Genomic DNA, 11,599 nt, shown 5'->3' with positions numbered 1-11,599 from the left:
ACTGTCTTCGCTGCATCCTAAAGTGTCTGGATTGTTGTATTTTCATTTTCGTTTGTATTTTTTAATGTATTTTTTAATTTCATGTATTTTAATTTTAATTTTTAAATTTCATGTATTTTTTAATTTCTTCTCTAATTGTCTGGTTGACCCACTCATTCTTTAGTAGGGTGTTCTTTAACCTCCATGATTTTGGAGGTTTTCCAGACTTTCTCCTGTGGTTGATTTCAAGCTTCATAGCATTGTGGTCTGAAAGTATGCATGGTATAATTTCAATTCTTGTAAACTAATGAAGGGCCATTTTGTGACTCAGTATATGATCTATCTTGGAGAATGTTCCATGTGCACTCGTGAAGAAAGTATATTCTGTTGCTTTGGGATGCAGAGTTCTAAATATATCTGTCAAGTCCATCTGATCCAATGTCTCATTCAGGGCCCTGGTTTCTTTTTTGACCATGCGTCTAGATGAGCTATCCATTTCTGTAAGTGGAGTGTTAAAGTCCCCTGCAATTACCACATTCTTATCAATAAGATTGCTTATGTTTATGAGTAATCGTTTTATATATTTGGGGGCTCCGGTATTTGGCGCATAGACATTTATAATTGTTAGCTCTTCCTGGTGGGTAGACCCTGTAGTTATTGTATAATGCCCTTCTTCATCTCTTGTTACAGCCTTAAATTAAAAGTCTAGTTTGTCTGATATAAGTATGGCTACTCCAGCTTTCTTTTGGTTTCCAGTAGCATGATACATAGTTCTCCATCCCCTTACTCTCATCTAAAGGTGTCCTCAGGTCTAAAATGAGTCTCTTGTAGACAGTAAATAGATGGGTCTTGTTTTTGTTTTTATCCATTCTGATACCCTATGTCTTTTGGTTGGCGCATTTAATCCATTTACATTCAGTGTTATTATAGAAAGATATGGGTTTAGAGTCATTGTGATGTCTGTATGATTTATGCTTGTAGTGATGTCTCTGGTACTTTGTCTCACAGGATCCCTTTTAGGGTCTCTTAGGATCTCTTTTAGGGCTGGTTTAGTGGTGACTAATTCCTTCAGTTTTTGTTTGTTTGGGAAGACCTTTATGTCTCCTTCTATTCTAAATGACAGACTTGCTGGATAAAGGATCCTAGCTGCATATTTTTTCTGTCTAGCACACTGAAAATCTCATGCCAATCCTTTCTGGCCGGCCAAGTTTCCAAAGAGAGATCAGTCACGAGTCTTATAGGTCTCCCTTTATATGTGAGGACACGTTTACCCCTTGCTGCTTTCAGAATTTTCTCTTTATCCTTGTATTTTGTCAGTTTCACTATGATATGTCGTGCAGAAGATCGATTCAAGTTACGTCTGAAGGGAGTTCTCTGTGCCTCTTGCATTTCAATGCCTTTTTCCTTCCCCAGTTCAGGGAAGTTCTCAGCTATTATTTCTTCAAGTACCCCTTCAGCACCTTTCCCTCTCTCTTCCTCCTCTGGGATACCAATTATGCGTATATTATTTCTTTTTAGTGTATCACTTAGTTCTCTAATTTTCCCCTCATACTCCTGGATTTTTTTATCTCTCTTTTTCTCAGCTTCCTCTTTTTCCATAACTTTATCTTCTAGTTCACCTATTCTCTCCTCTGCCTCTTCAAGCCGAGCCGTCGTGGTTTCCATTTTGTTTTGCATTTCATTTAAAGCATTTTTCAGCTCCTCGTGACTGTTCCTTAGTCCCTTGATCTCTGTAGCAAGAGATTCTCTGCTGTCCTCTATACTGTTTCCAAGCCCAGTGATTAATTTTATGACTATTATTCTAAATTCACTTTCTGTTATATTGTTTAAATCCTTTTTGATCAGCTCATTAGCTGTTGTTATTTCCTGGAGATTCTTCTGAGGGGAATTCTTCCGTTTGGTCATTTTGGATAGTCCCTGGAGTGGTGAGGACCTGCAGGGCAATTCCCCTGTGCTATGGTGTATAACTGGAGTTGGTGGGTGGGGCCGCAGTCAGACCTGATGTCTGCCTCCAGCCCACCACTGGGGCCACAGTCAGACTGGTGTGTGCCTTCTCTTCCCCTCTCCTAGGGGTGGGATTCACTGTGGGGTGGCGTGTCCCGTCTGGGCTCCTTCCACACTGCCAGGTTTGTGGTGCTGGGGATCTGGTGTATTAACCGGGGTGGGTAGGCAAGGTGCACGGGGGCAGGAGGGGCAGGCTTACCTCGCTTCTCCTTAGGTGATCCACTTCAGGAGGGGCCCTGTGGCATCGGGAGGGAGTCAGATCTGCTGCCGGAGGTTTGGCTCCGCAGAAGCACAGAGTTGGGTGGTTGTGCCGAGCGAGCAAGTTCCCTGGCAGGAACTGGTTCCCTTTGGGATTTTGGCTGGGGGATGGGCGAGGGAGATGGCGCTGGCTAGCACCTTTGTTCCCCACCAAACTGAGCTCTGGTTCCAGGGGCTCAGCAGCTCCCCCTCCCTTTGTCCTCCATCCTTCCCACTTTCCGAGCAGAGCTGTTAACTTATGACCTCCCAGAAGCTAAGTCGCGCTTGCTGTGGGAACACAGTCTGTCCGGCCCCTCCGCTTTTGCCAGCCAGTCTCGGGGGCTCTGCTTGGCCGGCAGGCTGCCCCTCTGCCCGGCTCCCTCCCGCCAGTCCGTGGAGCACACACCACCTCTCCGCCCTTCCTACCCTTTTCCCTGGGCCTGTCATCTGCGCTTGGCTCCGGAGACTCCGTTCTGCTAATCCTCTGGTGGTTTTATGGGTTATTTAGGCAGGTGTAGGTGGAATCTAAGTGATCAGGTGTAGGTGGAATCTAAGTGATCAGCAGGACGCGCAGTGAGCCCAGCGTCCTCCTATGCCGCCATCTTCCGACCTCTCTCGGCTGCATATTTTTCTGATTCAGCACGCTAAATATTATCCACCACTCCTTTCTGGCCTGCCAAGTTTCTGTGGCTAGGTCTGCTGATCTGTCTTCCTGATATGTCTTCCCTTGTAGGTTAGGGGCTTATTTTCCCTCGCTGCTTTCATGATTCTCTCCTTGTCTGAGTATTTTGTGAATTGGACTATGATATTTCTTGTTGATAGTCGGTTTTTGTTGAATCTAATGGGAGTCCTCTGTGCTTCCTGGATTTTGATGTCTGTGTCTTTCCCCAGGTTAGGAAAGTTTTCCACTATGATTTGCTCACATAATCCTTCTACCCCTATTTCTCTTTCTTCCTCTTCTGGGACCCCTATGATTCTCATGTTCCTTTTTAATGAGTCCCTGATTTCTCTAATTCTTAAATCGTGCTCTTTTGTCTTAATCTCCCTCTTTTTTTTTTCTGCTTCATTATTCTGTATAAGTTTGTCCTCTATATCGCTGAATCTCTGTTCTGCTTCATCAATCCTTGCTGTCGCTGCATCCATCTGTGATTGTGGCTCAGTTATAGCATTTTTAATTTCATTCTATTTTTACTTCTTTTATCTCTGCAGAGAGGGATTTTAATCTATTTTCAACTCCAAGTAGTATTCTTATTATCATGATTCTAAATTCTGGTTCAGTCATCTTGCTTGTGTCTGTGTTGTTTAAATCCCTGGCTGTAGTCTTTGTGTTCTTTCTTTTGGGGTGACTTCCTTCGTTTTGTCATTTTGAAGGGAGAAAAGGAATTAATGAGGTAGAGACGTTGAAATGCAAAAAAATTAAAATTAAAAAATATTAAAATTGAAACTTAAACACACACACACACAAAAATCCAATAGATGATGCTAGATCCTAGGTGTGTTTTTCTCTGGGTGTTGAAAGTGGTTTGACAGATTACAGAAAAAAAAAGGGGGGAGGAGAAAAAAAAGAAAATCATTTGAGAATTTGAAAAAATAAATACACTAAATTAGACTAAAATGAGGAGATGTGGGTAAAATAGAAATTGAAAAAATATACACAAAAGTAGAGAATATAGTAGAAAAAAATGAAAGAAAAATATTTTTAATAAAAATTAAATGAAATATGATTTTTTTTCTTTTTCTGTATTTAAGAAAAAGGAAAAGAAACAGAAAAAAGATACAAAAAGAAAAGAAAAGAAAAGAAAAGAAAAGGAAATCGTTTTTAAATTTGAAAAAGTGAATACACTGTAGTAGACTAAAATAAAATGATGGGAGTAAGATAGAATTTGAAAAACTTTACATAAAAGCAAAACATATGGTAATAAAAATTAAATAAAATATTTTTAAAGAAATTTAAAGTAAAAATGAAGTTTTTCTCTTTCTGCATTCAAGAAAAAAATAAATGAGAAAGAAAAAAGAAAAAAAAGAAAAAAAAGGAAATTTTTTGAAAATTTGAAAAGTTGAGTACACTGAAGTAGACTAAAATAAAATGTTGGAAGTAGAATTTGAAAAACTTTACACAAAAATAAAAAAATATAGTAATAGAAATTAAAAACATATATTTAATAAAAACTGAAAATAAAAATGAGGTTTTTCTCTTTCTGTATTGAAAAAGAAAAGAATTTTAGAAGAGAAAAAGAAAAAAGAGAAAAAAAAAGAAAAAAAATTGAATAGATGAACCTGCTAACAGAAGTAGGACTGAAATTGCTTCGTTTTCCCATAGAGGTCAGTCCATGTAGCTCTTTATAGTTCATAAATTAAGCTGGCAGTGAGGCTTGTGTTCTTGAAGAGCAAAGTTGGCCCAGTTGGGCAGGGCTGAGTGTAACTGCTCTGCTGTCTACAAGATGGCCCTGCTGGCCTACTGGGCTGGATTGTTGCAGTGCTCGTCTGAGGGCATGCACATGCATGGGAGTGGTGAAAATGGCGCTACCCAGCCACCCAATCTGTTCTCCTGGATCAGCAATCGCACACCGGTCCTCTGTCTTCAGCTCTCATCCATTCCCCACTTTTTCACTGTGACCAGGCCCCAGACAGTACCTCTCTCCCAAGTTTTGTGTCAGACACGGCTGTTTTCCCTGGCCCTTACTTTGGAAGGACTGCAGCTTTAACCGGTTCTGCCCCTCTGTGGGAGGGTCTCACCAAGCAATGGCTGAATGAGCAATGGCCGAATGTCTGCTGCACCCAGGAAGGCCCGCTGGACCCTGCTGTTGCCGGTGCTCTGAGACTGTGGCCAGGTGGCAGCCCACCCCCAAAAAAGTTCCTGAGACAGGGTAGCATCAGCGTTTCAGGGATTATGGAAAATCGCAACACACATCTGGCACCAGGCTTCACCCTCAATGACCTTGCCCCAGCACCAGCAAATGTGGCTGCCTTCCAGGTTCTGCTGGGACCCGGTGGCTTCAACAGTCTCTACCAAATGTCCTTCCAGCAGTGGAACCAATTTTCCCTGTGTGGCCTGAGAACCTCTTGGACTCCACTCTGTTCCTTTCCCACCAAAGCACCGTCAGGTATCCAGCTGCAGAGTTGCAGCCTTTGTTCTCCCCTTGTTTACAGTCTTAATGGAATTTAAACCATCTCCTTTCTCCTTTCTCCCTTTTTAGTTTAGTCCCTGTGGCTGTTTCCAATTTTCCATTTTCTCTCCAGCTGTTTTTGGCAAGGGGTGCTTTTCCCATATGCTCCCCCCGCCCCGGTCTCCATCCTCTCTCCACCCACAAAAGGGGATCCCTACCTTCTGCAGCTTCTTGCTCCCCAAGTTCAGCTCTCCATGCCTTGTATCTGCTGAATTCTGTGGTTCAGGTTGTGCAGACTGTTGTGTTAATCCTCCAATCAGTTTTCTAGGTGTGTAGGATGGTTTAGTGTTGGTCTGGCTGTATTTCCTGGATGCGAGACACACAAAGAACTTCCATGCTGTTCTGCCATGTTGACTCCTCCCCTGATCTTGTTCCTTTTTAATGAACAACATGATTATTTGTTGTTCATTAACAAATAATGTTAATCTAGACAATTAAGAATTAGAGAAGCTCTTAAATTGTGCTCTTTTTCCTTAGTCTCCTCTTTTTTTTTTCTTCTTTATTCTCCATAAGTTTGTCCTCTATATCACTGATTCACTGTTCTGCCTCATCCATCCTTTCCGCTGTGGCACCTATTCGAGATTGCAGCTAGGTTATAGCATTTTTAATTTCATCTTGACTAGCTTTTACTTCTTTTATCTCTGCAGAAAGGGATTCTAATCTATTTTCAACACCAGCTAGTATTCTTATTATTGTGATCCTAATTTCTGGTTCAGACCTCTTGTTGTATCTGTGTTAATTAAGTCCCTGGCTATCGTTTCTTCCTCCTCTTTCTTTTGGGGTGAATTCCTTAATTTCATCATTTTGAAGAAAAGGAATTAATGAGGTAAGAAAATTAAAATTAAAAACACACACACACAAATCAAATAAATGATTTTAGATCCTAGGTGTGTTTTGGTCTGGTTGTTGAAAGGAGCTTGATAGATAGAGAAAAAAAGGGGGGGGGGAAGTGTGAAATTTGAAAAAATGGAAACTGGATACAGTGGAGTAGAATTAAAGGGAATGATGGAAATAAATACATTTTGAAAAATTTACAAAAAAATAAAAAAATATTGCAAAAATTAATGAAAAATATTTTTAATGAAAATTGAAAATAAAAATATTTTTTTCTCTTTCTGTATTCAAGAAAAAGAAAAGAAATGAAAAAGAAAAAAAAAAGAAAATTGAATAGATGGACAAGCAAACAGGCTGAAATACAATTGAAATTAGATCGTTTTCACCTAGAAGTCGAAGAATGAAGCACTTTGTAGTCCATAATCTAAGTAGGTGGAGAGTCATGAAGTGTTCCTCAAAACAAAGGCTGGTCCAGTTGGGAGGGGCTTAGTATAATGGCTCCATTGTCCACTAGATGGCGCTGCTTAGTTTATTGCAGTGGATTTTTATGGCGCTTTTAGGTGTGTATGTGCATGTGCGGGAGGGGTGAAAATGGCATCCCCAGCTACCCAGCCTCTAGTATCAGAACTCTTTTCTCTCCTATCAGCAATCATGCATCCGTCTTTCTCTCTGTCTTCCATTTAGTCCCTGCTTTTACAGTCCATGGCCAAACCATCAGGTTACCAGACTGCACCTCCTCCTGAGTTTTATCCCAGATGTGGCTGTGTTTCCAAACCCCTCACTTCTTAGGGATGGCCACTTTGATCTGCTCAGATCTTCTGGGGCATGTTCTCACTGAGCAGTGGCCAGGTGCTGACTGCACCCAGGAATGTTCGCAGGACCATGCTGTTACCAATGCCCTGTGGCTGGGTACCAGCCTTCTCAGAAAAAGTTCATGCAATCATGTAACAGCAGTGTTTCAGGGATTATGGAAAATCACAACACACATCTGGCACCAGGCTTCACCCTTAAGGACCTTGTTCCAGCACCAGCAAATATGGTTATTCTCTGGGGTCTGCTGGGACCTTTGCCTGTGGGTTGGCTGCACAGCCCTTACCAAATGTCTTCCCAGCAGTGAAACCGCCTCTCCCTGTGTGGCCTGAGGACTGCCTGGACCTCACTCTGCTCCTGGGGATTTGTCCTTCCTACCAGAGCACAACCAGGTATTAAGCTGTGAAGTTTCAGACTTTGCATACCCGCTGTTTATAGAGTCTTAACGGAATTTAAACCCTTTCCTTTGTCCCTTTTTAGTTCAGTACCTACAGCTATTTCCACTTTTCCACTTTCTTTTGTGCTGCTTTTTTTTGGGGGGGGGAGGGCAGTTTTTTTTTCCTGTAGCCTCCTCATCTCTGTCCTCTCTCCACAAGCAAAAACACCTCCCTGCCCTCCATGGCTTCTCTCTCCCTCAGTTCACGTCTCTGTGCCACATATCTGCTGAGTTCTGTGGTTCAGGTTGTGCAGATTGTTGTGTTAATCCTCAAATCAGTTTTCTAGGTATGCGGGATGGTTTAGTGTTGATCTGGTTGTATTTCATAGACTCAAGATGCAAAAACAAGAAAACAAGAAAACAAAAAAAAAACAAAAAAACCTTCCATGCTGTTCCGCCATCTTGGCTCCTCTCATACTATATTTTTAAAATAAAATAAGCTAGATAAAAGAAAGTTATTAAAAATTATAAGAGAAAATACATTTATAGTATTATACTTATTTAAAAATCCATGTATAAGCGGACTCATGTAGTTCAAACGTGTGTTGTTCAAAGGTCAACTATGCATTATTTGGCTTGCCATAAGGTAAAATGATGTTTAGTGTTGCCAGGCAATCAGCAGAGGACTTAGAGTTTTGTAAGCATTTGACAGAGAAAACATTTGTGAGGCAAGTACTTAGCTGTTTTGGAACAATAGATCCTATAGAATCCTCAGGGTCATTCAACTAGAGGCGTTTTGGCAACTTGGTCTGGAGGTCAACAGTCACCATAGAAGAAATTCCTGATGTCCATCAAGGTTGGGGTGCATTGTTTCCCTTTTCCTCCTCTTGGGTTGTGTCATTTCCATCTGGGGTGAGGTCATCTCCAATGGTGAATTCATGTGCTGGAACAATGATGTCAGAGTAGCTGGTATGCTTGAGGATGGGACAGCTCAGGAAAAAGTAGCTTTCCCAGATGTAGACCCATGAAGAATAGGAGTGGTTGGCAGGTATTAAATTCTGATAGAGGCATGGCTTTGGATGGAACAAGAAGTATGGGCTCTACTGCTAGTTCAGCCAATCTCAGTGAGCTCTGTCAGATCATCAGGGGTGCATCTTGCAAAAAACTAATGTCTGTGATGGAGCTTTGTGGATACTCATCCATAATGCATATAGATTCTGGGCTCTTTGGTAAGCTAATTATAGGTAAATTTGTAAACGGCAGCTTTACAACAGAGATTTTCCCATTAGAATTACAGAAAGAACATTAGAGCATAAACCTGCCAGCTATGAGTCTCATTTGGTTACATTGGAAGGGCCATTCTGCTTGGGATATCATTTCAGGCATGGTATGAAGAGGGAGTGAGTTACTTAGGCATTATTTTCATTGGCACCATTAAATATAGAGAGACACAAGTTCTGGATCAGAATCCATGCCTAATGTCATGATAGTTCAAACTCCTCTAACAGGGTCTGCCAGCACCTGGTGCTCAGCCATCCTGCAATGCACTAATGCACCTGGGTAATTTTCTTCTAGCACATCTCCTGAGACAGTGCTAGACCTAAGGGGTTTTTCTAGTAACCCTATTACCCAGACTGCACACAATAAGAACAATAGTTACAATAAAGAAGAGCATTTGCATTTGATTAGTGTGTGGGGATGGCTTCCTTCAGGGCAAGCAATATCAATACTGCCCAAAGGCTGAATATAGTTGAATATAGTTTAGAGCAAATGGTCATTTACTTCTTTATCTAAAATGAATTAGGGGCCAGGCCTATGTCCCCTGATAGCAGACACTAGACACTAAAGCTCTTTACAAATGTTATGCATTTTGGGGTCTGTGGAAATTCTGTCTAGTTGCCTCATTTCTGTGGTGACTAGCAGTTTAGAGAAGTATTAAATACTCTGAATTACCAGTCTGTCCCTTTTCTTTCTTCCTGCTTTACAAATCATTTTAAAATGTTTTGAATCTCAAGATGTCAAAAGTTTCAAGTTTCAGTTTTCAATTCTAGATTTAAACTTAAGAGTTATTATTGACAAGATCTGTAGTGGACATACTTGGTCAGATTTAGGTGCTCACTTCTTTCTTTGGGATGTCCTAATCAATTTCACTAGGGTTATGGTCAGCTACCAGTAATACAGTGGTATCAGGATCATTGGGGCTGGACCCGAGACCCCCAAAGCATAAAACCAGTGCTTTGCAATGTTGGTATACCACAGCACTGAGCTGTATACAGTCTTCTTCTACAATTATTTTATATTTAATGAGAAACTTGCAAAATTCTTCCAGAACTTTAGGTAGTTTCAACACTAGGTACACAGGCTTTTTATATGGGCCATTAGATCTTATGTCACCATGCACCAGGTTTTTTTTTTAAAAATTTTTTTCAACGTTTATTTATTTTTGGGACAGAGAGACAGAGCATGAACGGGGGAGGGGCAGAGAGAGAGGGAGACACAGAATCGGAAACAGGCTCCAGGCTCCAAGCCATCAGCCCCGAGCCTGACGCGGGGCTCGAACTCACGGACTGCGAGATCGTGACCTGGCTGAAGTCGGACGCTTAACCGACTGCGCCACCCAGGCGCCCCACCATGCAACAGGTTTAAAACTGACAATACCCCATAGGTTCCAGGGATGACTTGCAGACAGCAGAAATGTATACAGCAATACAGCAGCAAAGTATACAGAAGGATTAAAGACCCAGGCTGCACTTGCCTTTGTGAGGAGCCATGACATCCTGAGCTAGGGTGTTCCAATCATACTGGCTAAGACTCAGGGTCCTGGTGCCACCTGAAAACACCATGGTTAGAGGAGAGTCTGTCTCTCCTGCTTCCAAGGGCACTCCCTAGAACACTCATCTGGTGGCATACCCTTGAGTTTGAGGTTGCTACTCTCATGTACTGAACCTTAACTAACACTGCAGAACTTGTAAAAATCTTAGCCAGTTCACCTGACAGTCAGCAGCTGGATCTGTGCTTAGAGTTAGTAAATATACCTGAAACCTAACACCCAGTGGGGGAATTACCTTATTTGGGGCATTAACAAGCAGAAGATATATCTATAGTACCTAAAACTAGGACTGATGAGCAATGCTCCATGCCTGGCTCAGGAGGACCCTGGTTGTTTCAGAACTTGCATCTAAGGATGGGAAGATTCAACAGCACTCTGCATAGGTAGTAAGTTGCAGTGTGAAGTGACACAAAGGCCAGAAAACAGTGGACCTCCCCCAAATAGGACTTCCCACGTGGATGAGTCAGTTAGTCAGCGATTTGTGTCTGAAGGCCTATTCTACCATCCTATGTGGTGATGCCAATTGCTATGATTTTATCAAATGAACATTTGTTAAGTGGAGCACAGGGTGCTACATGGAGGGTGATTCTGTTATCTGTTAAATAACGGATTACAAGAGAAATTAAAATAGAAACTTTATTGCTCAGAGGACTTGGAGGAGGTACAGAACATACCTGGAGGAACGACCTTGGAAGGTCAAGGTAGGCTGAGGCCTAGAACCTGGGGAACATACCTTCACTAGAGTCTGTGGGTAAAGTTCATTGGAGTTCCCAGACAAGGGCCAAATTGGTAAATCCAAATCAAAAGAGTGGGGTTTTGGCAACCTTGATGGGGTCTTATCTATGGGTCATACAAGGGGAAAGCTCTGGAAGGCAGGGTACACTAGTGATCATATGGGCTTTTGGAGTACCTAGGTAGCTCAGTTGGTTGAGTATCTGACTCTTGATTTCAGTTTATGTCATGATCCCATTTTTCATGGGATCAAGCCCCGTACCAGGCTCTGTGCTGACAGTGTGGAGCCTGCTTGACTCTCCCTTTTTGCCCCTTCCCTGCTTGTGCCCCCTCTCTCTCTCTCTCTCAAAATAAATAAATTTCCAAAACAAAATCTTAAGAGCTTTTGATAAAGTCATACCAGGAACTTACATTTACTTGTGATTCTAAGAGCCGTTATCTAGAGCATGCATTAGGGTGATAGTGTCATTTCAAGTCCCTACACCCCTCTTGGCCAAATAAAATGAAATATGAGGCAGTCAGTACCTTACAGTAGATCTACTTTATCTGTGTTATTACTTTCCATGGTTTCAGTTACCTCCAGTCACCTGCTGTCCAGAAGCAGATGATCCTCCTTCTGATATATGGTCA

This window comes from Felis catus, chromosome B3 (assembly GCF_018350175.1).
Source record: "Felis catus isolate Fca126 chromosome B3, F.catus_Fca126_mat1.0, whole genome shotgun sequence".
NCBI classification, from domain to species: domain Eukaryota; kingdom Metazoa; phylum Chordata; class Mammalia; order Carnivora; family Felidae; genus Felis; species Felis catus.
This window is presented reverse-complemented; position numbering follows the sequence as displayed.